A 26,367-nucleotide genomic window follows, 5' to 3' on the forward strand; every position below is an offset into this window, starting at 1 on the left:
TCTGTCTGTGTTTCATTCACTCTGTTAACTATTAGGACATTTTTAGAAAATCCATCGGTTACTTGGAAAATTAATATTAAGCAATCTTATATTACAAGTTTTTTTATGTTATTATTTGTTACATGAGTCTAAAATCCCGTCTATATTTGTGTATTAGCCCGCGCGCGCACGCACGCACGCACACATACATACCCGCACACACATACATATATATATATATATATATATATATTTATATATGTGTGTGTGTGTGTGCGTGTGTGTGTGTGTGCGAGCGTGCGTGCGGGTGTGTGTGTCCATCTGTTTGTCTGTATATACTATGTACTCCACGTTGATCCGAAATGTACTGCTGTGTAATTCATAATATAAAGCAGTCAGAGATACATGCTCGGTCAATTTGTTGGACATCACGACTGATTAAAAAAAAAACATTCATTTTTTTTTTCTATGAGAAAAGCCGATTTTAAAGGGGAAGAAAAAAGTGTCAGTCAGCTTTAATCAAAACCATTCAGAAAATCGCTTCATACAATCATTCTGCAGCTGGTGTCGCTTCTCTCGCTGAATAAAGAAGTTGGATGGTGCAAGGGAGATCACTCACAAAGTAACAACAGCCTAAGTAAATTTCGATAAACTTGAGCAAATAATGGGATCATGGTGGGCCTATACGATTCGTACACTTCCTTTAAAACCTTTTTTTTTTAATCTATAGCTGCATTATTATTATTATTATTATTATTATTATTATTATTATTATTATTATTATAATAACAATAATAATAATAATAATAATAATAATAATAATAATAATAATAATAATAATAATAATAATATAACTCCTTACTATAATAATAATTAAATACCTAAATACACTAGTGTTTTCTCTGTTCGGAATTATCAGTGCATGGGGAACACGATCACTGACTCCATAAGCAGGGAAAAATCGTTATCTTCGAGAAATATCCTTGAAATTTAAACATTTATTTTTAAATGTCTTAAAGTCTGCCATATTTTTCTAATGATTAAAAAAAATCATGACCTGAGCAAGCTAAAGGTGCCGACTTTATTTCACCGGTAAAGTGCTCATCAATAGGGACTGATGTTCTGAAAGAGGCTGGTATAATTATTTTCTATAATAATTATTAAATACCTACAGACATTAGTGTTTCATCTTTTCGGGAATCACCAGTGCAGAAGGACACGATTATTCCGCTCGGGAGACTCGAATCCGGGTATGAAGTCGTTTCTGACTCTATTAGCAAGGAACACATCGTCTCTATATACTATGAGGATGTCTGAATGAAATTTATGAAAATGAATCAATGTAAGAGAAAGAGATTCATACACCAAATGTTAACATTCATTTAATATAACTTTATTAAAACTATGACTGACTGGTGAAAACCGTATTACCCCCCCCATTGTTGAACTGAAATAAAAAAAAAGTACATTAATTTTATTAAGAAATTTTATCAAATAACAACTCAAATAAAACTAATTTTTTATTATAAAACCGACATTTAATATTATTTTTATAATTTTAAATTTAGGTCATTTGACGAGATCAATGAATATTTAACTTTTGACAGCATTTAAATGAAATCCACAGTATTTCATTTTAATGCTCAATATATATTCTGCCTGTTAAGTCTGCTCTGTTCAGTTCTTTACAGTTTTCTTTTCCAGTTATTGTATCCAAGTACTTTATTTGCTTTTTTCATTAGACCACACGCCTTTACAACATAATATATTTATTTGTTCCAGAATCCTATGTTTTTTAAACATAATTATCGAGCTCCTTATATTTTGTTATTTTTATCATTCGAATTTTTCACACAATATGAATTTTAGACGGCCACGCTAATGATGAGGGGAGTGTTTTCGGGTTCTATCAGATGTTTAACCCACCTGTGTATCTGTATCATAGATCACTGTCATGTTTGCATTTTATGTTAGCCTATTTGCCTCATTAGAAAGTGGAAATGATCAACACTACAAGGTTCGAATTAAATATGTATTTCATGATTATGGTTATATATATATATATATATATATATATATATATATATATATATATATATATATACTTTTCAATATTTTCTAATACTATTGTGTGTGTATGCCATCGCTAGTCCTTCCGATTCTTCATCGAATCTTCTTCACAACAAAACAGTATATGAGTAAAATGACGTAGAAAATAAGAAAGCTTCTCCACTGTCAACAGTTTCCCATGGACCGTTTATACGTTCAACACTGTAACTCGTGGATTAGTGTGACAGGATATATTTCATTTAGGTGAAAATGTTTGTTACGATTTCAAAGTTAATATTATGTTTTTCCAAGTTGTATTTTTATCAAAGCTGTATTATTTTTCTGTCATTAACTAACATTTATTTTTAATCTACAAAGGCAGTAATGTTTGATTAAATACCGTTTACACATGTTTGCTTTGTGCATCTTGAACTTGTGAAACATTGTTGTGCTAGTGAAACCCATGTAGCAAGGATTATTATCAACTCACCAGGAGCTCCAACACAGACCAGTACAACCGATCACTAACTTTAAATAGCTTGAAGTATTTCCTGGATACTGAGTGAAAAGAAGTGTCCTCATATTTCCAGTGCAGTGGACTTCATCTAGCACAGATGATGTCACGTTATCACAACAGCAGCTAGCCTTTGCTCTTTCGCTGGCAACTGTAATTTGTATATAAATTACATTAAATCATTTATAGTCTCCGCACGTTTACTAATATAATCTTGTTTTAGGCTCTCCCATATGGCCTGTTCCGTAATTTTATTGTTATTTGGTGTGGTGTTATCCAATTTTGATGTAACAATTTTTTAGGAGGCGAGTTGGCATGAAGCGGTTTATTTTCTTTATTCCCGGTGTTTTTATTCAGTCATTGTGTTATATCTAATATATTTGTAAACCCTGGGGTCTTCTAGGAGGTCGTAATCGATGTGCCAGTATTTTAGCTTCTGGTAACTATAATACCACCAAATGGTTTGATGGCGGATATCTGTTTTTACTTTCATATCGCATTGGAGTTTATAATTTCCGTTTTCAAGTACTGCTAGTGGTTTGTGTTTGCAGCATTTGTATGGTTGTTAAAATTGCAGCTAATTGTAAAGTAAATTAGCTAATTGAGTCTGTTTTTAATTTAAATCTAATTTTAAACCTCATTTTTTATTTGCGTGTTGTTGTTTTGCGTTCTGTCGCTGTTAGCGTTGATATAGTTTGTTGCAATTGCGTTATATTTTAAGCTGTTAGAAAGTATACCGTTTCTCTCTTTTCGAATTTTTGTAGCAATTTCTAGGTGTGTTTGAGTCTCTTCCTTTGTCAACAATATAACTCTTTTGTGTAGCTGTTCACTTCCCATTTTTATATCATCTTACTCTTGCTTCTCCATTCCCGGTCTGATTCATACTTACAATGTCTCTAGCCGTGTTAATGAGCTATTTGTATTCCGGTTTACGCATATTTCTAATTGGCTTTTTCATTATTCAGAGGCTTCTATAATAACCAGCTATCTTTCTTATTCTTCATTTCTCATATATATTCGGAAAATATACGTAAACCTCATTAGATGTAATGCATTGTGCATAGTAACATTTTTTGTCTTCTGTTCAAGATATGTCAGTTCTTTATTAGACCATACTATTAACGTTCCAGAATATTTTACTTCTTATGGAGCTTATGTAGTTATTCCTATATACGTTAGTTTAAAGGAGTTTTCTATTTCTTCTTATTTATTAGATTTTATTTTCTTTTTCAATTATGTTGTTTAAATAGTTTCTGCTTAAAACATGGGCTTTCTTTTGTTGCAGCCATTTTAGTATTGTTCTGAATGTATTTGCGTCAAAATGTTGCCTGTAAATGTTAGTCCAAGGAATTTGTAAGATGTGTTCCCAGGTAGATTTATATTTATTATGGTCACCGTTCCTTGAGAATATGGGTTGTTGTTGTTAAATGGATATAAATCTCATTTTAATAGCATAACATGGCAAGAATTACTGACGACTACATTTCACTACAGAAGAAATTATATTTTCTAGTGTGTTCTAATTTGTTGCGTGAGAGGTTTCACAAAGACGAGGCAACATTTATAATATAAAGAGAAAAACAATGCAATTTTGATGACAGTAGAACTAAGAGGTAAACGTGAAGTTTTACTGACAGTTCTTTAAACAAGAGAGAGAGAGAGAGAGAGAGAGTGATGAATTATCGAAGAGGGGGAGACAGTCAACCTTTAGAATGGGCATTTGTACAAAGGTCTTCATACAAGACAATGAAGAAAAAACACTATTTTTTTATGTCGACCGCAGACAAAATGCTTACATTACAAGTACATGAAGTTTATTCATCCAGTTGGTGATTGAAATTTCAATGCCTGCTACGTTGCTACATTATTGTTTTTCCTGACCGCCTTCGCTTCCCAAAGAATTTCTGTCAGTCTTCTAGAGTCACACGGACGTCTCCGACTGACTGCCTCGGAACGCACTGATTGTTCTAGTCTAACTTAAATGCATATATTAATTCTATAGTTCTTTGTAACATCAGCATGTGCGCCAGACATGTGCATTCGATGGAGATGCTTCCAACATGTGGCCTAGCAACACACTTATCAGATTTTCTCTTCGGATGTTCTTTAATTCCAGTGTTCAATTATTCCTGTTCTTACCGAAATTGAACTGACTCAATTTTCTGTTGACCATACATTCTCTGCTGTAAAAAGTTATTTCAAATTTCATTTATATATTACAATAGATGAATCTCTGCATTCCTGGAATCGTATCTAACAGAGATTGTTTTATGTTAACTTTTAATAACTGCGTTCGATTTCAAAACCCCCTTCAATAATAATTTTTGTTCCTTATTTCTAACAAAAACCGGGGGCTAGTCCCTTCAGTATACAATGAATTGATTGGATATGTGTATATTCCATTTTCCCTTATATATATTAAAAACATAGTAGGATCAGCAATTATATACCAACGTCAATCTTGTATTGGAGGTCATTTCTAAATATCAAAATGAATAAATGACCGTCAATCGATCAATGATGCACACATGCATTTATACTATTGTGTTACACGTGCAACAATCGGGGAAAATTCTTCTATATTTCATTTTGCGTAGAAAAGAATCTAATAATATAAAATAGTTGTTAAAATCCCACGTGATTTAGTTTTCATTATGAAGTCCCTCGTGTCAGACTTTGTCAAAGGCTTTTTTAAGGTTACACATCTCCCCTCGGTTATCTATGTACTGCAGTTCAGCATATTAGAAAAAGAGACCACGAGAAATTATGCGTTGAAGGAGAACTAGGAAATAAATGTCTTTGTGATAAAAAAAAGAGTTGAGTTATTACTTGTCCTATCTCCCTTGCAACCTACTCTGTTACTTCGTACGTGTCCCGTGTGTAAACGCCGATAAAGACCCCCCCAAACACACATACAAACACATAGGTAATCATATAAATAATAATGAATTTCATTTATCTCTCATTAAATCTAATTCATCTCTAGAGAAACAATATCCCGATTATACAGATATTCAACATTTGATAAATAGTATGCGCTACTTGTTGTAAAGCATAAGTTTTCCAATATATTTAAGGTTCATAAATATAATTATTTGCTTGTTGTTTATCTAATTTCTTACTTTAGTGTTATATATATATATATATATATATATATATATATATATATATATATATATACATACATATATATATGATAATTGCAACGTCTTGTCAGACGAGTACCACTCCCTCAGACGCTTATAATCCATGATCCCAAAAATGATTTCGAAAGGGTAATAAACTAAGTCTAGAGTCTATTATTAGGAAAAAGAAAAGTTATTCAATTTTGATTGTTCGATTTTAATTGTTCCTTTAATGACATTTGTTTTAGTGCTTTAAGATATATATACTATCTTTTATTGGAAATAATATAATTTAATAATTAACTAGTACATGTTGGATACTCTTATTCCATAGTTGGGTAGAAGTTTGTATTTTCTGGATTGATTCATGCCCTTATATAGCATGCTTTTATGCATACTACGTGATATTGATTAAAAACATTTCATGATGAAAACGCGCAATATCTATGAATATATATATATATATATATATATATATATATATATATATGAAGTAAGATAAACGTTGAAGTAAGAGTGAAATACAGAATTTCTTTGTGTTGTTGATCGAATAGTAAAGTTAGGCTTATATTATTCAATGTGTCAAACTTAAGCCGAGAGGAATCTTTATCGCTGTGTGAAAGTGCGCGTACGTGTTATGTGTGTTCTTCAATGTGTTTGTTCTGATTCATGTATGGAGTGCACACATGCATATATATCTAGATATGTAGGTATATATGTGCAGGTATGTCTCGCATCTTGTTAGTTTGCGTGTATTTATTTAGGTGCGTGCATTTCGGGAGTGATTTTTCTTATTAAATTATTTTCCTGTCTAGATAAGTAGACGTAATTGCCTAGGTGAAAGATAGGCATCATTTTGTGGTAATTTCGACTGCCTGCATATATATGCTTAAGAACTTATAGGAGTCTGATTTCTGCCGTTTTCATGTTACTTTTATTTAAGGCAACTCTATTTATGAGGTTTTTGGTCGCGCCTATATAGGATCTGTCATATGCTGCGCATTTAAGTGCATGCGGTACATTTCTGGAAGTGCAGTCTAGATCTTTTCTCATTTTGAATGTTTTTGCTATGTTTGTTATTATTAGGACACCTCCATATATATACATATATATGTATGTATATATGTGTATATATATATAATTACTCTCTGAATAGTTACATTATATATATATATATATATATATATATAATCATATGCATATATATATATGTGTATATGATTATATATATATGTGTATGTATATATGGGTGTATATATGTATATAAATATATATATATGCATGTATATATGCATATATTGTGATTGTTTTATTATATAATTTAATCCATTTCTCTCGTGCAAACGGAGTCATGTAAATTTTCTGTTGTACATTAAAAACGAAGCGTTATGCCATATGTGTAAAAAGAACAGCTTTAAAAATCCAGTTTCTACTTACTTTCATTGATATTTATTATACAAATAAACCCCTTAATTTGATCTAAAAATAACACTACTCTATTGTAATATTTCTCAATTAGAATCATAGGTAAATATTACTTTTACATAATACCGAAATGTAGACCATGTAAGTCTTTTCTTGAAGTATATATTTGCTAGTCCGTATTACTTGATAATTTTAATATTGAAACGAATGACTGTGTTCTTTGCGGCCGGAGGTTATCTGTTTAATTATTTCATTCGAGATGTGTCACATAAGATGGTTTGGCTCAGCTTCCAGGTCAGCTTCAAATTCGTCCACACATATTTATTCTGGCTCTCAGAAGATATTTCCCAAGCATTATCACCTGCTTTCGCTGAGAGACGTGTGCATTGCTATTAAAACTATCCCTCAATGAATGAAAAAGGGTTTGATAATACACGTTCAAGTGAAAAATTATGTATTTTGTGGAAGTCCGGCAAACTTCCAAACAATATGTTTTATTCGTAGACGTCAGAGTTAGAAGACGATTAGCAAGTGAGCAGCCCATACAGACACACACGAACACACACATATATGTGTGTGTATGTATATATGGAATATCCGGTTCTTGTAACTGTTGATATGTGCAAAGAAATATTAATAGTTAACATTCTGAAAGAGGTTGCAAGAAACAAACCTACTCGAATTTCGATTATGAAGGCATGCACTTGATATTTTAAAGCAAGCAAAGTAAATACAGAAATTAAATAGACTAAGACGTCATCTGGCTAGGAGAAATCGCAATGATAATGAATATCAAACGCTGAAAGCAACATTGTTTACACCCAGGGCATTACATTGAACGCTCGTGTATCTAAGTCATGTTATTTTTCACTAAGTTGAAATCTATATAAATGGAACTACGTAATCATTTAATGGAAAACACTTAATCTGTGTTATAGTTTTGGTTGTTGTGACCCATCAAATGATGTTACATCTAGTCTTAAAAATACTGATACACACATACATATATATATATATATATATATATATATATATATATATATATTGTGGGTGTGTGCGCGCGTGTGTGTGTGTGTGTGTGTGTGTGTGTGGTAAGTTTATGCGGGAGATCACTAGCCAAGTTCTCGATTATAAATATCGCCTGATATTAAAGACAGAATATTGATTTAAATATTACAGAAGACTACAAAAATCGATATGATCGATTTCGAAACTCATGTAAAAAGGACAAGTTATGTTTGATTAGACTAATTTCTTTTCAGCTTCACAATAAACATGTTCTTACATGAAAATAGTATCCGTAAATTTTTTACAGTTCACGATATTTTTCTGTCGTGTATTAACTTTTATTATCTCTCGTATGGTCTTATTGTTTTTAATTGATTTGGTTATTTTATTGTTTATATGTCTAATTATACTGTATCACATCCCATAAATTTAATCTATGTTTTATTAGGCAATGTGAAACTCCAGGATATAGATGGCTTTTATGGGGACACCTAAGTTCGTAAAACCAAAATATAAAATTTAAAAATGTATTGTAAACTTGAAAAATATAATTATAATTTAAAGGAATTCAAATGAAAATATAAAGAATATAGTCTTCGAGCAACTATGCAAGCAACTGATTTTTTGTTTAAATTTATACACAAAACTAGATTTCTACAAATAATATCCGGTGCGAACGTGGTCCGTTTTTAGTATAATAATAATGTTTAACTTTTGATGGAACTGATATTACATTCAATCATCCGTGGCAAAGTTTTCAGATTACATAGAAAACCAATTATAAACAGTGAACGTTGAAGGTACAATCCACATTGTTGCCGACCGGAAAATACAATTGTGAATTACTTAGGACCTCTACCAAGTCATGGCAAACTTAACAAGAACACATTACACGGTAAACTAAATAAAGGGATCCGCTCCAAATTCCGTCTAAATTCCCGAGTTCGACAGAAACGTTCCCGATGATGATAAAATATATTTGAAGAAGGTCGGAGGTTACACCGAGAGAGACGTTATAAAGAGAATAATAAAGATGAGAATGTTGAATTCTAACAATACGAATAACCAATCCTCATCTCAAAAATTTAGAAACGTCATTAGACGGATTTAAATAAAAGATGGCCACATATTTTTTTACTTTAAAAAAAAGTGTCCTCAAAAAGTGAATGACCATCTTTTACTTTAAATCCCGCTCGAAACTGGAGCACTATACACTTGAAACTACGTGAATTCTCGTCTCTTCGCAATAACACTAAAAAACACACGTGAATTCTCGTCTCTTCGCAATAACACTAAAACGAAGAAAAAGAAATTCACGAACAGGACGTTCGTCCCTGATGAGGCTATGTATTAGCGAAATATATGACTTACAAAAAAATCAATAAACAAAAATGATTTTATCGACACTTCAAAGTTTTCAAAATTTCTCATTTATACACACACACACACACACACACACACATATATATATATATATATATATATATATATATATATATATTTCTATTTCCGTGGAAATGTAGTGTATTACCTTTAATATATACCAATTCTTATTTAAGAAGCTCAACGTAATTACAGAGCAATATAGTGAATGATTAAAAAAGTTTATATTCCAAAGTTCATGATATTGACCATCTTATAATTGATTCCTTTAATTCCTTTAAAATAACTTTATTATTTATAAAACCATTCTTAACCTGGGGAAAGTAGGAGGTTGTGTTGTAACTATTGTGTATTTTCACCAAAAATTTTAATAAACACAAATTTAATAATATTTAAATTTAACTTGAAAATACTATTAAAATAGCATGGAAACATAGATGCACATGCACTGTTTTTTTAAACTCTAAACACCTGTTTAAAATGGCACATATACAGAAATAAAGAATATCCTTATGAGTGCATTCATGTTATCTTAGGAGGAGCTTACATCTGCTAAAAATTTCTAAACTTAAGAATACTATATCTCTGATTGTGTTTTGTCCTCTCTCTTCAATACATCTACTGTACCTCTACAGATTTTGTCATTATTTCTTATAATTAACGCTTTTTTTACATATGCACTAAGGGATCGCCTAAAACAGTTTCCTTCAGTTATAATCAATTTATTTATTTTACTTTTCACATTAAAATTTCAATGAAAGCATAACGTTCAGTTTTAACTCATGGTTCACAAAATTTGCTGGTCAACCTTGTCGTTTGGGTGAAACAGCACCTCCAACTTCAGGACAAGTGACCCAGTTTAGTTATTTTCTCGAGAACAGTTATTCCCACTTAAAAAAATACTGGGATTTATGATTATTGCTAAGGAATTAATTAGTATTTAGCAAGTAGTTACTTCAAAATTGTCCTTGTTAGGGGAACGTTATATAGGACAGAATGTCAATATATTTTGCTAAAAGAGGGCCAAACAGATTGACAGGAAATCTCTTGCACCCACCATATAGAAAAATAATGAAGGAACAGCAAGACAGATTGTTTGATATAATCTCTTGTAGCTGTAATCTTTCTGACTTGAGATGTAAAAAAAATTGTAGTAAAGTGCAAGACAGGAAATTGTCAAAAAGGCACATTGTATGCACTTGTCCTCCTAACAAGGAGGTAAAATTAATTCTATACATTCACCTGCAATTATCTTTATTTTTTGTGGAAATTAAAATACTAAATAGGTTCATATTATGTATTCTGGCTCTATTATTAAAAATGCACACTTTGCAATTTTCAGGTTCCACTAAAAAAACTGCAATTAAGATCAATTTTTAATTATCAAGATTTGCCTCAGGTAGAATTCTAAAAAAAATAGTGTCCCTCCCAGTCATCATTATCTGACAGCAGAAGAAACAAATAATTTAAGTGTGAAGACCAGAGTCTACTTTTTGAGAGTATGCTGTTGGCATTTATCGAGAAGTTAAACTAAGATATGCAGCTTAGAAAATTGCGCCTTGAATCAAGCATATGTCTAACATAAGCCACAAGTGTTATGTGTTTATTGGCCAGAGGTGTCTATCCTCAAACACTATGATAAATTAAATATTCTGGCCAAATTTATCATCCAAGTGTGTGCAGTTAGTTGGTTTGAATCAAAACCGACAATAATTTTTTTAACCAACAGTATATTTTAATATGATTCACAGAACAAAACAGTTACCTGAAATGCAAATTACTGTTTTAAACAGTTCCAAATATAATATAGTGCTTTTGCACTATTTCCGGAAAACATCATAATATCCATGATGAACTCAGATAAATTGGATGTGAGAGAAGAGGGCTTTCACACGATTTTGTCCATTAGGTAAATAAATATCCATCCATTACATTTGATTAGTTTTCTCAATTTACCCAAACAATAGTTTTATTCATATTTCATCACAAAAATATTAAAAATAATTTTGTTCAAATAACTGTTTTTTATTGTTTTTCCAGAAATAGTGAACAACGCAAAAAAATACTGAACAATTTAGTTATATTATTAATGTTTATATTATTGTGTTTAGTAAAAAAAATTAAAATACATAATTCTGTAACTTTTCATTTTTTTTAGATTGTGAAATTTAAAAGACTTAGTTGTTAATTAGATTGTTTTTTTACATTTTTTTGTTTAATAATGCAGTAAAAGTTAAGATATTTTGCTAGTTATGATGCATAATTAAAATTATAATTCATGTATTTATTTTTCTCTCAATGTATATCATATAAATATATCAATTTTAATTGGATTGTGTATAAAGAATAGTGAAATTTCAAAGTCAGTGTTGTGTAAAATGCTATAAAAATGAATGATGTCTCAGTATTTTTCTACACGATTTTTACAATTAAATGCTCAATTTTCTGTTAGAGATAGGAATCTAATTTTTGGTATCTGTTCTTATCACATCAAATCCTAACTATCAACACCAGTGCCATGTATATTTTCTGGAAGAAGTTGCAAATCGACCTGCCCTAATATACACCATTTATCACACTATATAAATTATAATGAGCATCTTAAACTACTATCGCTACCTGAGCAATTATAATAATAATTAAAATATTCTCTTTTATATATAAGCGTATTAAACTGTTTCATGGTTATTCTTTACGGTGGCGTCATTGTGAAGGGAGGTACTTGCTAGCATGTATAGATATGTGTGTTAGTATTAGGTCTGTCTGAAAACAAATATAACTGCGCAATGTGCTCTTTTTTATAAAAAAATACACAGGCAAGTTCAGTAATATCATAACATAACATATATTGAGTATATATCTGTTATCAGAGACCATTCAAATCTTGAATTTGTTCTGTATTTCTGTTTACAATTACATTGTTAAAGGCATGCATATTTTAACATCGCAAAATGGCTACTAAGCTGCCTAAAATTAACGAAACTAATCCAAGCGTATAAACACCCTCTTCATATTCACGTTTTCTTAGTCTACATAAATATTTCTTTCCCGGAATTTATAGTCAATTTTTACAGTGTCGAATATATGTATGCTTTAAAGTGTGGCATAATGATGGCTGTTCAAATGCGCGGTTCCAATAGAGTATGAGAACGCGAAAGAGAAGGATGAAAATGTCAAATAGAATCGCATGTACTAGAGCTGCAGAGCAGTTTTATGTAGGTTTTATGATGTAGTCTGTTTTTATTACTGTGTTTATATTGAAAGTAATTTTCAGGACATATTTTAACTTGTAAATCCTTGATTTTTCTTGCGTGATTTCTATTAGATTTGAATATACTGATATCGGACTCAACCGTTCGCACAGAATTGTAAATTATTAATCCACTCAGGAAAGGTTTCGTTCCATCAGGTATAACCGATTAGAATATCTATTTATACTCTTAATATCACATAAAGTGTTGGTTGTCTAATAATACGAGTTATCTATATCCATCTATAGTGTTACTTACACATTTTAGTATATTACCTTATACTCATATAAAATAGCCGCATTGCAATTCGCGTTTTTCTTAAAGCAGACTTCGGATTTATGTGTGGAGGAAGTGAAATAAATAGTAAATGCTGTTTGATAAATGACGATTGCAAATAAAGGCCATTAAATTTAAGTTAATGATTTCGCGTGTTCACATGAGATTTTAATTGCTTTAATTTGACTCATTTAAAAAGCCCAACACTCAAAGACATGCAATTGCTATTTGAAAAAATATATACACATGTGAGGCGTGGGTATGTTTTTGCATGTGTAACAAAATATAGGTGTTAGTCTACGCTTCTATTCGTATGTGCGTATATGTGTGTTACATTATGCTTTATAATGAGCATGCATTTACATTATGTGTATAGCAGGAGATGGAAGGGATTGAGATATACGGTTTCAATATGCAATTACGTTTAAGTGTTTCCTGTATCTCTTTTAATTGTACTTGATTTAAATGCAATAGTTTATTTTTATTGGGAACAGCGAACACCTCATGATATTTAAGATAAGGCAATCTGAAAATAGATTCATTGCAGAGTTCCTGCGTTCTGTGCGAAAGTAACCATGATGATATGCCCTAAGTATTATTAAACTTTATAAATACGCTTCGCACGTGTCCGGTCGGGGAATGTTTTCATAGGTTAAATGTATATATTTTGTTTCATTTATGCAGATTTCATGTGTATTTTTGTATAACAAATTTGCCATTGATTTTTCTAATGTAAGCAATATATAGTTATCTACCACGCAGACTAATAGCAAATTACACTGTTATCATGATGGATCTTAGGCATTCGTGAATCGAAAATGTTATATCTCCGTTGCAAAGATTGACAGTTTGAGATTTTAACAAATCCACTCCTGTTTTGACGTGCGTCAGAAACTGATATATTTCATAACAGTCTTGCATGCAAAAAAAAAAAAAACCAATGAACCAATCAATATGCTCCGAAACCTCTGAAACTTTTCAAAACCGGATGTTGTTGATGTCAGCACAGTAAGGAAATGATATCATCGAGCGCCTTGCAAATGATGATAACTATGTAGAAAAGTAAGTTCTGGAGCAAAAGGACTACTTATTTTAACTGTACCACCACAGTCTAAAAAATAAGAAGCCTTTATTTGGAAACGATTATCGTATATATATATATATATATATATATATATATATATATATATATATATATATATATACGAATATATATATATATGTGTGTGTGTATGTGCATATATATGCGTACATATATATATATATATATATATGCATACATACATACATATACAGGAAGATGTGAATATTCTCATAATAATCTACTATGATGGGTAGAGAAATGTAAAGATGTAGGGCGCTGTCGCGGTGAAAGATGGGAGGGAGAAAAATAGTGTAGACGTTTTTCGTCAATTAGGCGTGCTCAAACCACGTATGCTAAATAATAAAAGAAACTCGGATATTATTATTTTCAAATCTTGTGATGGAAAGAGAAATGTTTTATATTAAACGATAAACTGTCACAAGTATATCACAATATCCATTCTGAGTGAGGTTCAGATAATGTATATAAAGACAAAAGCAGCACGCTTTCGATAAATAAATATATTCGAAATGTTCCCCATGATTTCTACAATTATCCTTATTGACCAATGCACCATAATAGAAATACAGCCGTAACCAAACCACCATTCAACTGACCGAAGTTCCCCTTCTTAAACTTGAACTACTTTATAAAATGCATCTCCCTAGGTATTTCGACAAAATCAACTACCTATATTCAAACTCGAGTCAGGTCTTCATTGACTAACTATAACTATAATCGAGGATAGTACTGAAGACACTTTATTACCACTATTATCTAAGTAATTCTTTGGGTTATATGATTATAAATATTAACGTAAATGATGATTACCTAAATATCATATATAATGAAGGACAACTGATGCACAATATCAAATGCTATCAAGGCATCAATATAAACACACATGTTTTTTACAAGACGATATTGGTTTCGTTTGGTACATTGCCAGAAAAAACACAGATGTTTAAATCCCAAACAATTTGAATCAAATGAACACAACAATAGTAAATCGAACAAGACATTGTGCTCCCTATAATGCAAACATAGCAGAAGAATATATTTTGCATGTCCATTTTTAAAATATTGGAGGAAATTACTGGATCTCAAAGCATAGCTGGCATACTTGTAAGTATGAATCCTGCACTTTCCAACGGAACATAACATACAGGAATGCAAGGTCAGGAAAAGAACAACCAATAAACTTTTTTTTTTAAATACAGGACAGTTAGAAAATATTGAGAAAAAAATCCTGTCACGGTAGAAAAGCAATAACCATTACCAAGGGCTAAAGGATACTCAAATAATGTGTGTTACAATGAGATTACATACACTCCAAAATTCAAGTGAATCTCGGATTAGACTAAAAGGAAGAAAAATAAGCCAGATATGCACAAATCAGTAATAGAGGTTGCAATGATAAAATGCATTCTAGAATTACAAAAGTATTCTTACATATACCATTTACGTAACTTATGATTAAAGAAACTAAAAACACTTAAACTCAACTCTAGTAGTTGCTTCAGCTATTGAAAGTTGTTCATTAAATCGGAACCATATAAGCGTGAAAATTTAAAGGTAATACGAACATCGCACATTATAAAACAAGTGAGCTATAATACCCGTGCAAATCCACACCTAATTAATGTCTCATTTATACTTACATTCTCTTTTCTGCTCAGTTGCTTACAGCATCTATGGATATTCCTTCTCTGACACATGTATGGCAAAAGAACAAGAAGTGTGCAGGAGGAAAAGTTTCGGCATCAAAATTCAATTATTGATACACAAGTAAAGGCTTCAGGGCTGTATGAAGACGTAGAGGAATTTAAGCGAGAATTGTATTGACTGGAAAAGTAAATAAAATAAATACAAAGAAAACATATTGCTGTGTTCTGCAGGTGACTACTACAGTGACGTGTTTTTACTAAACCAGGAGGCCACGCTTGTACATAAACAAACGTGACATACACCAATAACATTAAGCCATACTTATAATACAATAAGCCTCCCTAATTTAAAGATACTATATTCTTTACTCTTTTGATTGTTGATTTTTCCGTTAAGTAACATACTAAATAAAGCTGGAATGGCTAGAAGTTAGGCAGGGTGACTAATACAAAGAAACAAAGAATAAAAAAAACTAATTTAAATACATAAACAAGGTGTATTTTACACCAGTCACTAAATATTTGACACTTGTACGTCCTACATAATTCTCCAAAGATATTACCGTAATCCTTTTCCTATATAAATGTGCCACGTACTACCCCAGAGTTGGGAATAATATTAAATCGACTAATATATAACTTATTAAAGATGTAACCAAAGGAACAGAGAAAATATAAATATATAAAATAGAACAATTTACTTTAGTATGCAAAATATGAGAACAAATCGCAGGGAATATGTAATCCCTGTGGAAAAAAAATCTCTTAAAAGCAGCTTACAAACAAACGCTAGGTACTTGATATTAACCAACTTGTCTATATTCTGTACATTTACAAAGAAAAAAACGAAACCTTATATACATTGGAAGATTTTTTTTGCATTCAAATAATATCACTGAACAATATATATATATATCTCTATATATATATATATATATATATATATATATATATATATATATATATATGTGTGTGTGGGGGGGTGTTTGTGTGCAGCAATATTTGACTTTTTTATTGACTCTTCACAAAAAGTCATTAACAGGTTATAGAAAAAGAGAAATTAATTTTGATTTCCGCAATTTTACTTTTTGTCCCAATAATTGTATATACAATAATTGTCTACTACAATAATAATTGTATACAACACTTTGTATTTACTGTCAACAGGTGAATTAGTTCTAATTTATATGCTACTGGAGTAATGAAGCTTATTACTATGCCTGTATCATTTCTAATCATTTCTATATTTCAGGTTTGGAATTCGCAATCTATTATGAAGCGTGTAAATATATTGCGCGTGTAATACTTTTCTCTTCATTAATAAGCAGTGATAGAGCCACTTAAATAATATGCATCAGTCAAATGTTTACACGTGTTCTATATTATGTATAAAATGTACTATTAATGATAAATTTGATATGTCCGCATACAGAACTCCATAAACCTCGAGCTACCAGTAGACAAGGAAACTTCAACGTATTTCAAGAACAATGCATACCATGAATCTATTAGTTTCTTCTACTATCATATGTATAAATATAATTATTTTCCGTACATGTATTTGTTTATTATAATCATCTAGTAAAACACTGTGAATGTTTATGCATTATGACTGGGTGAAAAACGTAACACAACGAAAGAATTGCGATACCTACGAGATAAGAAATATGAATAAAGATTATAAAGCCTATGGAATCAGGCCCTGTAAAAAAGAAGAGATGATAGGACGAAAAAACGTGCTGTTTCTTATAGATATTCTATACATTTATATAGACAAAAAGGAAACGTTATATACACCGGAACGTTTTTTTTTTTGCATACAAATAAAAACACTGAGATATATATATATATATATATATATATATATATATATATATATATATATATGTATATATGTATATATATATATATATATATATATATATATATATATATATATATATATATATATATGCATATATATATGGGTGGGTGAGTGAATGGATGGGCGTTTGGTTTTGTTTGGGTGTTTATATATATATATATATATATATATATATATATATATATATATATATATATATATATATATATATATATGCATCTGTCTGTGGCTCTGTACACGAATACCCTCCTATACGTTTTACTATTCCACTAAACTGATATCATACGATTATAGAAGATGTATAAGTTGTCAAAAATCTCTATGTTACCTTTTGAACTGGGATGGTTTATTAAAATGGTGGAGTGTGCGAACGCTCCTGCTCCCCAAAGAATGGAATTAAAAACTAAAAAGAAAACACTTTACAAGGATTTCTGTTACAGATGAGCATAAAAATAATTTGATAATTATGTTTCAGATTGAACAAAGATGCATAATAAAATTATGTTGCGTGCATATCTTGCCTTCACAAAATATGAATATGCCTCAAGCTTAAAAGAGACGTTTTATATCTATCGCCGCAAGTGTATTTGATAAGTATATTTCAGTTTGGAGATAGATGTTATGATACAAATATGGGGACTGCTTTTGTTTCGGACCTTCATAGAATGGCAAATAGTCACAAAGTATGACAAGGTTTTGGTTTTAATATTAATCAACATAAGAATATTGTGATACGCGTGTTCAGTTTGAACAGGTTTGGTATAAGTACATTATTGGTCTACGAAGCTTTCATAGAAAAGCTTTATTTTTGCTTTTTCCAAAAATATAACTTAAGAAAAGTACATTGTTAGTGAGTAATATCGAAACCAATTTAAGTGTTTGAAGTAAGAGTTGACCAATATATAAATAATTTATTATAGAAAATGGAAAGGTAATCATTTTCATATTATTTTCAGTCCGTATGTTCTTTATCCCCTTTAAGTAAGTACTTGTATTTTTAATATCGAAGTTACTTCAAGACGTGTAGTTTTACTTACCCATTTTTATCATTAACAATTTAAATGTTGGTCATACCCTATTTCATTCACCTTAATTCGTTTCGACAATACTTTCAAAAAATATTTTACATAAACTATATTTTAGTACAAAAAAGACTACTTCTATTTTACATGGCGTTTCATTTAATACTAGTACATAAATACATTTAAAAAATAAATAATGAAGTATATAAGGAAGGCAAAAGTAAAATACCAGTTAGATGTCATGAGGTATAAATGAGGATTGTTATAGGCAAGAATTACCGCAGTCGAAAAGGATGTGTTATCTGACTGATAAGGAAGTAGAAAATACTGCTTTTTTCATTATCAATTTGAAAATAATATTTCACATCGTCGTTCCATGATAGATACTTCACTTGGAATTATTACTTCATAAACATATTTAATTTACAAATAGATTTTAATGATTTTTTGAAAACTTCAAACGCAAAGATATATTTCGAAGTTTATTTTATAGTTTGATTAATCGAATAAAAATTCATTTTTAATAAAAATAATATTAAAATCCAAAAACCAGACCTTTTTTTCATATTCAGTTCCATTTCGAAGTAGAAGGAAATAAAACTGAATTTCTTCCTGGACCAACATGCATCAATCGACAAGATCAATTTTTTGGCTTGGAAGTAATGACATTGATTAATCTGATAAATAAATCAGAAACCTTTGGCCCAAAACGATGCTATATTTACACAATCGAATGGTAAATGTGAGGCTTGCCTCATACGCATATATTATTGTGACTTGCCAGAAAAAAAGCAACCCCAATCAAATTGATTCTATTATATCAGTTGAATTTCTTGACATAAAACTAACTCAATCTTATTTGAAAAAGTAAAGAGTCACAGGGTACATGACACTTGTGGTAATATCGATAGAAATTCACCTGCATATTTGATGGCCAATGTACAAAAAGGTACTCTTAAATATTTCTACTTGAAACTTAGCTTAGTAAGGATGGTTATCTTTTTTATAGGTGATGGTCGCCTGAAAGTGGTAGCTTTGGAACTATGTTTTGCATGCATGAGGTTTACAATGGGTGGATTTTACCTTACTCTCTCTTACATTCAAAAAATACAATGCTACTATAAATTGTAAAGTTTGCAATTCTTGAAAGTCAATCAAATATGTGTGCAAATACATAAATAACGGATCTGATGCCGTCATGTTCCCTTTTAAAAATAGTAGTCATTAAGTACTCGATATTAACTAGGCAAATATATCAACACTAACGATACATTTAGGAGCATTCTGGATTTAGTATTCATGAAACGGACCATACTAGTGAGCAGTCTGCAGTTAATCATGAAAAATAATCAAAGGATTTATTTTACAAACGGAAATGCTTTAAATTAAAAAGACACAACTCTTACTACATTTTAAATTGTGCGAATGAGATTGTTCTTCAAACTTTTCTTTGGTCCTGGATATGACCTTAAACCATATCCAGTGGTGAGCCCCTAGCTTGCGGGCTTTGTGGGAGTGTCGAGCCACCCTTTAATTGCCATTGCTCCCAGGCCCAATCTGACCCGGAGTTATAGTACCTGTTAGGGCCCCAACTATGGGTTAAATAGAAACCGACTATGGGTTAAATAGAAACCGACATGAAAACAACAAATATATTCTATTAAACAGTTTTTCTTCAAAATCTTTGGATTCCGTATTAAATAACCTGAAAAGGGTTGATATGCCGCAAAAAAAACAATCAATCAGCTAACTTAACTGTTATTATCTATAACCAATTTCTATCTTATTACACGGAGTAACAACAAATAACAATCGTAAAAACAGAGCTGATGGGGAAGGTCATCCAGGTGTTAAATTTGAGACTATAATTGAAAGAGTTTACTTTATGCACCCCAATTACCGTGCATATTTCGTTTTGAAACTCCGCCCTGAGGAAATAAGAACCCATCCTTCATTTTTCTTTTCTAAGAACTACTGATAGACAAACTGTTGGCAATTACAGAAAAGCCTGTTTTACATTAAATTTGTTAAAAAAATTCAATCTATAGCTGAGATGTAAGTGTAGCACACATCTGTTTATATTAAAAGTATTTTTTGCAATAATTTTCAAAGCTTGCAAAGTAGGTAATCCATTAACATTGTTGCAGAATTATAATGATTTCGCCGACGACTATAAATATCAGCGAGAAAACAGATAGAGAAATAGGATTCAGCGATGAAATGTATAACTATGTGTTGATTGTGATTTAAGACCTTGTGATCGCCATATGAGGGGAGGAGATCTACAAATTTGGGTTACCTGAAACTCATCGAAGTGAAGTAAATACGTTACAGATGCTTTGCTAAAATTTAATGTTGTATTATTCGCTGACCCTGTAACCAGGTAAATAATATGCATATAGAATAATAATTGAGCAAGTCGACGATATAAAAGGAGGATAATATTTTTTAGATTTATCAAAAAAGAACGAGAAACTTTCACTAATTTATTGCTGGAAAATCTCAGGAAATTGCCTTAATTGTAGCAAATTATAGAATTGCTGCAACTTTACTGCTTGGAGATCGAACAGTTCATACATTATTCAAGCTTCATTACAACTAATTAATCTGTTAGCACAATCGGTAAAAATTCTAGTATTGCTAAAGTTCTCATAAGATTATCTTTAACAATGGTACCGTGGGAAAAAATTACAATTTCTCATAAAAAATTGAATTGATAATAGAACACCGCAGAAATAGCGTAATTCCAAATGATATGGGAGGTGTGACTATAGTGATTTTAGGTGATTTTAGGTAAAAGTTGCCAGTTATTACCAGGGCAACTAAAGAAGATTACTTGTAAACATGTTTAAAATCCTATTACTGTGTAAACACGCCAATCGTAAACAAAAGGGCACATTTTTTTTGAAAAATAATGTCTGGGCAATTTGCTGATCTCCTTTTGAAACTTTCAGAAGGAAGACTGAATAGGAATTAGAAAAGTGAAAAAATATATTAGAAATATCTACCTTAGTAAACTCAGTTGAAAAAATGTTTTATCATTACTTTCCAATTTTACAAAACATAATTAAATAGTCAATTAAACCGTTGAAGTTTTGAATTACCTTTAGCTAAAAGGTGGTTATTCTCAGTGTTTTTAATTGAAACTAGGTTTAGCTTCTGCGCAATCTCTTACCATTAAAGTTTGCAAGGGTATAAGATTCCTTATGAAGAAATTTATGATAAATGTTTTAAATAGCACAATAATTTCTGGAGGTGAAAAAAACGAACCTGGTTGTATCCTCAAATGCTTTTATACCTTCCAACATGCTTTTAAAGTTCAAACACGTTCAGTTTCGTATGAGTTTGTCTTTTACGATGCATATTAGAAATTCACAAGGTAAGACATTACAAGGTGTTGCTCTGCATTTAGACCAGGATTGTTTTTCACACGGACAGCTTCTAGAGTAGAGAGCAATGACAACATTTTAATCTTCACTCATAATGATAAAAATAGAAATATTATCCATCAGTAAGTTTTTTTCTGAGATATTACCAAACTAATAAGTGCACATTGTTCGCAAATCGTTTATAATCCAGCTCTTCAATCAACGGAAAACCATTTTACAAATGAGATTCTCAAAACTGTAACAGAATTCTGAGAACTGTTTCTGTATCTTTGTCGAAAACATCTAAAATTACTTTAATAAGCAGACGTAAATGATTAATTAAAAGTGATTTGAAACAATACAATAGCTGAGTATATTTTTTCTCGTTGAAACTAAAAAAATATATGTGAGTGAGTTCTATATATGTGAGACACTGTTTATATTTTTTGTGTATCTCATACATTCTTTTTGTGTTCGTGGTTGCGTGATAATCGTTTATGAAATTCTATGAATTTATATTTTATAGCTTCATAATTTCTAATGCAAAGCATTTACTGTTGAATTCTAAATTTTCGTTATAGAAACGTATCTCTAAAATTAGGATTGCACGAGTAGACGCTATTACTCAAGGGGAAAAGTAATTCTCATGTAAAATACTTTCAATTTTTTAAATTATTTCTGACATGTTTAATTTTATATTTTTTTACATAGCTTTACATACTCTTTGTAATTGAAAAATTGAAATAGGTATATGGGTGCAGATAATAGAATTTCTGCGATTCCTGCTTTTCTAAAATACATGATTTTGTATGTCACACTTAGCAACGAATGGCGTCGGAGTTGATATCAAAATTATATTATATATATTTCCGTGAAATTTTACTTTTCTTTTCTATCATATCTTGCTACTCTAAAAGTTGAAACTATCTCTTAAAGCGGACACACCTTTTCGTAACCTTACACAATCATAAATCAAAGTTCATTTTTTAAGGGTTTTTCGAACCCAATGAAGACTGTCACTCATGCTAATATATATATATATATATATATATATATATATATATATATATATATATATATATATATATATATATATAAGAGGCCGACGTGGGACGGTTTAGAGACTTAATGTTTCATTTGTAAATGGAAAAACATTTATGTGCCGTAAACGTATGCAACTTTAACGAAGGCAATATTTGTGTGAAGTTTGTATTAGACATATGGACAATATGTCCAAAAACTCCCTGTTTGCTTACAAGTCTTGCATGGTGGAGGGACGGAGAGTTCCTTTATCAAAAAAGCAAATTTAAATGGGAAACATGCCGTGTAAACCTTATGAAAAAAAGTTTTCTCGAACAAAGACAATAGGATCTGCTTGAAAATGCATACCTTGTTATCGCATGTATATAATATAACTAAAATTTATTCATACATTAATTTGTATGTTTTTTACTTCACACTTATCATATCGGAATAAATTGAAAAACATCCATTTGATTTATTTTTCTATTATACAATTTTGTTTTCTCTTTTTATTAAAACGTAATGCCTGGTTGCGTGGTTTTTATGTTATAAATTTGGACATATTTAAAGACACAATTCTTTTTCATTAAATCGTACACATACTGTTTTATTTTATATTCATTACTTTTTATTGTTTATTAGTTCTCAGAAAAAATAATTCCAAAATAATTCTATCTTAGTTTACTTCAGAACGGAAATTGAACTCGGGTAGGCATAATTACAAAAACTCGTCTATTCAGAATTTGCATTAAGATAAACAGCGCAAATCTGGAATTAGAACGGAAAGTTTCGTTAATAGCTTGATTATCAGAAATCTAACGAATGGGAAAATGACTAGCACATTTGCGTATTCCGAAAGAAATTGCTTTTTAGCAATCGACACTGTCAAATCACTACCGACCCAACCGCATACAATATTTCCAATATATTAAGCTGTGCACCCGCATTTAACTTCTAATATATATATACAAAAAATGAGGATTTTTTCAGAATATACATTGTATGCATGCGTATATAGACATCAAATAAGTACACACAAATGTTCATAAAATAATCAAAATAATTAAACATTACACTCACACAGAATAGCAATACTGAATTATGCATGGAACACACAAGAGAGCGGGCTCACTTGCACAGCACACACAAACAGTCTAATATATATATATATATATATATATATATATATATATATATGTCTGTGTGTGTGTTGTATATTATAGGAGATTATATTGGAAGAGGTAATATATTAATACGTGTCATGTGTTATCGAGTAGATGTGAGATATTGTTGTTTTAACGGACAGATAATAAACGTATAAACCGTATTATATTATTTAACCAGGAGGATTTGATTTTGACGTGTATACTGAGTCATGTTGTATCAGACTGATCACACGGGAATATTTTACAGTTTTGACGTGTAAACTGAGTCAGGATCTATCAGACTTATCGCACGGGAATATTTTACAATTCATATATATGCTTCATACCTTTTTCTTGAAGAATTCTTCTATCTTCCTGCTGCTCCGTCACAAACCATAAAACGACCAGCACAATCCAATTGAGACATATGTTCTTACTTGTGAAACCACAAAACAACAGTTTATATTTTTATAATATACATTTATTACAGTTTTCTCAAATGGTTTTCACAGGATCTGCAGGTCGTCTACATTGTCTAATCTTACAGCCCGCTACCTTGCTGTCCGTCTGTCCACCCCTGTCCAGATCGTCTGTCCGCTTTGGTGGTAAAACCTCAAATCTTTCAATCACTCAAAAACTAACTACATCACTTGTTCTCTTAGGTCACCTAATTACATGTCTCAGACCAACCTAAGGTCCTATCTAATTATTTGTTTATCCAAACCCAAAAGGAATGTTTACATCTATTTTTTTATTTTCGCATTCCTTCTGCGATTTCACGCCAATCATCTCTTTCCCAATTAAATTGTTTATGCTTCTAATCATAATAACTGATCTAGCGACCATCCGTATTTCAAATCAATCAATTAATAATAATAATAATAATAATAATAATAATAATAATAATAATAATAATAATAATGTTTGGACCCGCTTGGCACAGTTAACACATATACTACTCTATGATCACAGTCTAAAAGGGCTATAACATTACACTCGTTTCCTACTATATTTAAAAAAATGTACGGCATACATTTTTCCTATACGCCCTGTTTTCATCTTATTTTTGCACACCCGTGAGCTAGATAACATCAGATAATATCTCTTCTGTGCATTTTCTATTTATTTACACCTTTTCCAACAAATATACGGTGCAGACATATGTTTTTTTTAATGTCTCCCGTCTTAATTAGTTTATTCGGCCGGACCATTTTTCTACGGTCCATGGCATCACTCAAGGATGTTGGTAAAGTAACCTTATGTTCGTAAACAGCTGCCATGTCAGCCATCCCATGTAAATTATAACATCAATGTTCCTCCTGCCTTATCTAAAAATAATTGAAGACAGATTCTGACTCCTTTTATCCAGGCGTTATTCTCTAAACCTTTCCATGCTTTTAATGATCATACATTATCTAGTTATTGGGACTAAAACAGAAAAAAATATCTACATAAGTTTCCGTGGTCAGCATTCAATTCTCCAAGGTACCTGCTAAACTTCGTAATTCTATTCACGGATTCACTCGGACTTCTAAGCTCTAGATCTCACAGTCTTCCAAATCAGACGGTAGAGAAAAACGTAACACCTTCCTTAACTAAACGCTTTACTGACGTGACCTGAACCTTATTCGCGCCAACGGTACAGTCCGCTCCACTAAAATCTTTGCTATCCCGCTGATGAGGTGTATGATTTTTCCAAATGTCCCGCTTGAGCCACTTCAGAATACAAAACTAGGAGCATCTCACATATATACTCTGATATAAAATGTTGGTACGTTTACTTCACAATAGGGGAACATTTTACTTCTAAAGTTCTTACGTATAAGCGGCATCTATTCTAGCTTTTTCCCATTCTTTCTCCTACTTCAGGTTCACTACAAACCGGCCACCTCACCACTACACGTCCGCTCTTGTGTTGACAGACCTGTTACTCCTAAGATTGGGCATTTTACATCAGCCGAAGCTCAAAAGCGACCCTATCTGCAAGCTTAATCTATGTGGGTGCATTCTATCGCGCACCCTCCTTGCAGCTACAACAAACCTTTTAAACCCATATACATGCAGTACTCGCGTCTTTATTGTATGCGAAGAATATGATCTTTCAACCGGTAACACCGGACAGATTTATCAAGCTACATACAGTCGGCGAAAATAGCATTTTTCATAATCGAAAATCCTATTACA

Source organism: Euprymna scolopes, chromosome 9 (genome assembly GCF_053919585.1).
Source record: "Euprymna scolopes isolate OS-2025 chromosome 9, ASM5391958v1, whole genome shotgun sequence".
NCBI classification, from domain to species: domain Eukaryota; kingdom Metazoa; phylum Mollusca; class Cephalopoda; order Sepiida; family Sepiolidae; genus Euprymna; species Euprymna scolopes.